The 5,401-nt window shown below is 38.3% G+C and overlaps 1 long non-coding RNA gene across 1 annotated transcript in view; it reads left to right on the forward strand.

Annotated features, from left to right (window-relative positions):
- The window catches only part of LOC102676108, a 19,224-nt gene that overhangs the window by 2,454 nt on the left and 11,369 nt on the right, over window positions 1-5,401 (forward strand). Inside the window, exons 2-3 of the long non-coding RNA XR_422397.2 lie at window positions 1,483-1,549; window positions 2,534-2,983. This is a non-coding gene — a long non-coding RNA (uncharacterized LOC102676108). The remainder of the gene's footprint in view (window positions 1-1,482; window positions 1,550-2,533; window positions 2,984-5,401) is intronic.

Genomic DNA, 5,401 nt, shown 5'->3' on the forward strand with positions numbered 1-5,401 from the left:
CCTTTCCCCACCTCGCTTTATTTTAAAATCGTCGTACCGCGATTTTTCGAATCGTGAAAAACGAGGGGACGTTTTTGCTCGATATAAATTTGTATTCGGGCGGCGTACTATTCCCGATCGCTCAATCCTTGGTAGCGGATGCGTCGATCCGCGCAGAGAAGAGTAATTCTCCTGTATCTCTCTGTTCCAGCGAGAAAGCAAATGAAGCTCGTACGCGTGCACGCACGATCGGCCTCTGCATGCACAAAGGCAACCGTGCGAGAGACGGCGTACAGTGAATTTTCCACGACCAGGGCCAGACTTTTAGTTGTTAAACACCGGGGGAGGGGAGGGAATCCTTGGCGGAACAGGAAACGAACGAAACGGCCGATTTGTCAAATTGATTCGAAGCGGCGTGCGAGTGGAATTTTAAGTCCACCTCTCTTGGCCGAATCGTCGCAATACAGGGACTCGTCGGGGAGAGGGAGAGGGAGAGAGAGAGCTGTATGCAAAATTTTCACCACTGTCGATCGAAATAAAAAAAAAAAAAAAAGAAAATAAATAAATAAATAAATTCGATGCACGTTCTTACGACGCGTCATACACGTTTGCATGCACGCGAGATAGTTTATTTTATATTTCTTATTCCGGGCGATTTGTATGGATGGATATCGATCGTTCTCTTATTTTTCACCCGAATTGGCCGCGACATCGTTTATTACCCGCTTCATTAAACGATGTCGATATTTATCGAATTTTTTTCTCCAAGGAAGAAGAGGCTTTAATCACGGTTGTCCAGGTTGAACGACGACATTGAACGGCGGCGTTATTCACGGTTCCATCGGGCTAATGAGCACGAGGTTGAACGTGACGCGTGTGGAGTATCTTGAAAAAAAAAAAAAAAAAAAAAAAAAGTTTCAAACAGTACAGGAAACAGGAGCGCGCGTTTAATCCTGGCAAATAGCGCGGCCGTAAATATGAATTAAGCAAATGACGGGGGGCTTCATTAAAATTGCACCATCGATTGGTTCCGAATGTGGAGGCGATCTCGCGCGGCTAAATCCACTTAAAGCCAACACCGGGGCTGGAAAAGCCGGTATCCATCCGTGCGATATTTCGAAGGCGATCCCGGGACGGGCGGGGATGGAAAATGCACAATTCTCGGCCATTACACCGTTGGATACCATAATCCGAAATTGTTACGCTACCCGAATGGATCGATTCCATTTCCCTTCTTTATCGACGCGTCCGAGTTCGACGGTTAACCTAACGCGCCTTACGTCCCGCGTATTCTTCGTTCTCTCGAGCGTCGAAATTATTTAATTCGCGGTTTCTCCGATTAATTCACGGAACCAGTGGATTTCGCGCTCGTTTTGTTGCCGTCTTCTTTTTTTTATCGTTATGCGTTTCAATCAAACGCGTAATTACATCGGAAGGTAGGAATGTTGAACGGGAATGTTAAAAAATGGGCGAATGAAAAATGTTTTCGATTGCTTGTTTCAGATGCAGAGGGCGGTGCTACTGCTCTGTTGGCTGCCGCTCCTCAACCACTGCCACGCCGTTAATCCAGGTAACGGGAAGAAACTTTTTTTTTTTTTTTTTTTTTTTGCCTAGTTTACAACCATTACAATTTTTAAACGTTTTTTTAAACTCTCGTTCCTCTTTCGCGCTTTGCCCCTTTGTTGTTCGCGTCGTAATTGTTAATGTAAGTGGTTAATTGCTTTCCGAAACATCGTTTGATATCGGGAATCGATGGATGGAACGTTTCGATTTTCGTTAAACGAAGTTAATTTTTCTATAAACGCTTTCTTGCTTTCTTTCTCGTTTTCCTGAGATACTTCGTGATCGATTTAAAATAGACATCCCGTCCGTATATGGGTATATCGTTATATGTGTATCGATATTCATATGAACGATACGTCGATTCAATTAAATTGCAATTTGTTGAAATGTAACTAAATGATATGGAATAATTGTCGCAAATTAATTATTAAATACCAATAATAATCACGCGCGTTGTTAAATTTATTTACACAAATAAAAGTAAAACGTTTTTGCCAAAATGTTTGTCCGAAAACGTTTATAGAAGAAATTTTAGCTTTGTAGCAAGAAAATCCTGAAAATCTTCTCTTCCTTTTATTCGTATAAACGTTGTCGTAAATTTGTATCCAACTTCCTAAATGGTTTCACTATCGAATCGTTAAACTTACAAAGTGTTTTCTCGGTTTTATAGTCGGTTTCGAACTGGTTAGAATATCTGAAAAAATAGTCAAAGTCTGTAAAATCGCGTCGAACGATAAACATCGATTTAATACAAGCATCCAATGTTTTCCATGAACCGATGAAATCGATCCATGTCCCCATCTTCCTGTTATTCTGCTAACGATTCACGCGACACACGAGCGGAAGTAAGAGACGTATCTGAGCAACATATCCGACGAAAAAAACACCCTTTTACTGAGAATCGACGACAAGGGTATCCGTTTTATTTATCTTCGAGATTTCGTTTTAAAAGTTGGATTAAATTAATCTTCTTTCTTATTATTTTTTTTAGGTTAGAGATTTTAAACTACACGTTTCTAGGGGCTTCTATCCACTTATTACGCGATTCTGTAATTCGACCGTTGCGGATATTTAAAAAAGTAATAATGGTTCAAAGATAAAGCGAAACGTTTCGAACGTTACGAGATCATTATATGCGTGCATTATACTCATATTTCTAGTTATTAAACGGATAATGATCCCTCTGGGAACAATAATAACATAAATTACGTATGCTCGTTGCTGTATATATATATATATCTATATATTTTACCGAAAGTAACTCGTACTTTTACGCGTGAATAATTATCTCGAACAGAACGTAATGACGATAAACTTTCTTTGATTTGTGAAAACGTGCGAGCAGTAATCCGTGATAACTATAAATTTCGCTTGTGCAATAACGATTAATCACGAGAACTCGATGCTCGATTACCTAATAAAACTTCCACTCATCCTACGAGTTAATTCAAAACGTTAAAAAGTGTGTCGAGATATTTAATATATGTATATATATATATATATATTCAACAGATACATTCGTGTCGAATGAGAGAGGCGGGCGTCTAAAATACCAGTAAATTCGTATGGAAACGCGTTCAACGACGAATTTAGAACGTGATTGATCGAGAATTATCGTCCATTCGAATTCAGCATAAGGGAGTATAGAACTAGATGATTATGGCGATAGAGGGAATATAATTGGAAACGTCGCGTCATCTCCTCCAATCCAAGATTTTTTCCACACGTTATCGATCGATAAAATTTAAAATTGTTTTTCGAACAATTTTTAGAGCGCGATGGTACTCTCTCTCTCTCTCTCCTTCCTCTTGTCGATGGCCGAATATTATTTTTCGCGGCGAAAAATTGGCGCTCGTTTCATTTCACGGTTTCCCGCGGTTAATCACATTCGAGAGATTATTCGTAAATCTGCTGCACTATATCCGCGCATCTTAATTAACGCGTATAATTGCTTCACGCGAGTCACGTGCCATCGCCGCTTCCCCCGAATTTGACGTTGAAACGCCGGGATGTGTCCAGCCTTTGGGATTAGTTTTCTAATTATCCTGGCAAATATTATCGAAATATTACTTGCTCTTCTCGCGTTTATTGCAATTTAAGGATAAAAAGATGTTCTCTTTCCAAAAGAAAAAAGTTTCGATAAGTTTTCAAAAGCTCGAAAGGAACGTGCGCGACAATATCTTTCGAATACTTTCAATTAAATAAATAATGAAAAAAAGGAAGAAGAAGAGGAAGAAGAAAAAGAAGAAGAAGAAGAAAAAAATCTCGCTTCTCCCGAATTTGACGCTGAAACGCCGGGATGTGTCCAGCCTTTGGGATTAGTTTTCTAATTATCCTGGCAAATATTATCGAAATATTACTCTCTTCGCATTTATTGCAAATTAAGGATAAAAAGATGTTCTCTTTCGAAAAGAAAAAAGTTTCGATAAGTTTTTAAAAGCTCGTGCGCGACAATGTCTTTCGACAAATAATGAAAAAAAAAGGAGAAGAAGAAGAAAAAAATCTTGCTTCTCCCGAATTTAACTTTGAAATATCAGGATGTGTCCTCTCAGCCTTTGGGGTTAATTTTCTAATTATCCTGGCAAATATTATCGAAATATTACTTGCTCTCCCCGCGTTTATTGCAATTTAAGGACAAGAAGATGTTCTCTTTTCAAAAAAGAAAAATTTCAAAAAGTTTCCAAAAGTTCGTTTATCGAAAGAAACGTGCGCGACAATGTCTTTCGCCGAATATTTTCGACAAATAATGAAAAAAAAGGAAGAAGAAGAAAAAATCTCGCTTCCCCCGAATTTAACGCTGAAACGCTGGGATGTGTCCAGCCTTCGAGATTATTTTTCTAATTAAAAAAATTCAAAATATTATCGAAATATTAAAAAGTTTCAATAAATTTTCAAAAGTTCGTTTTCGAAAGGAACGTGCGACAATGTTCTTCGCCGAATACTTTCGACAAATAATGAAAAAAAAGGAAGAAGAAGAGGAAGAAAAAGAAAAAATCTCTCTTTTCCCGAATTTAACGTTGAAATGTGTCCATTCTTCGGGATTATTTTTCTAATTATCCAAATATTATCGAAATATTACTTGCTCTCCCCTTTATTGCAATTTAAGGACAAGAAGATGTTCTCTTTTCAAAAAAGAAAAATTTCAAAAAGTTTCCAAAAGTTCGTTTTCGAAAGGAACGTGCGCGACAATGTTCTTCGGCGAATCCTTTCGACAAATTCGCAATAATGAAAAAAAGGAAGAAGAAGAAGAAGAAGAAAAAGAAGAAGAAAAAATGTCGCATCCAACGAAGTTTGGAAAAAAGAAAAATAAAATGGGAAAAACTTGCTGCTCAGTCGAAGAGACCAAAGTACCAACTTCCATTAGACGCGCGCGACAGGATGAACATGTCGGATGAAAAAAAAGTTGAAGATGTCGCGCTGCTACTTGCGCGCCAAGCACGAATGCAATCACATATGAGAGGGGAGGAGGAGGTTTCTCATTGTGATTTCATGTCCTCTCCTTCCTTATACCTCCTTCTTTCTTCCAATACATCTTTAATTCACCAAATATCGTACAATAATTCCAAATCGATGTCTACGAAAGATAATTCTTTCTTTCGAATTTCTTCGTCTGGGAAAAAATCCGATCGAGAATGGTTCGAAAACTTTTTATCAAAGAAAGGTGTGGCAAGGGAAAGAGGGGAACAACAAGCATCGTTACACGGTGTTTCTCGTTGTGATTTCATGTCCTCTCTTCCTTTTATATATATCTTCTCCTTTCTTCCGATACATTTTTAATTCACCAAATATCGTACAATAATTCCAAATCGATGTCTACGAAAGATAATCGACTCGACATTCTTTCTTTCGAATTTCTTCG

Source organism: Apis dorsata, unplaced genomic scaffold, assembly GCF_000469605.1.
Source record: "Apis dorsata unplaced genomic scaffold, Apis dorsata 1.3 scaffold_469, whole genome shotgun sequence".
Classification (NCBI taxonomy): Eukaryota; Metazoa; Arthropoda; class Insecta; order Hymenoptera; family Apidae; genus Apis; species Apis dorsata.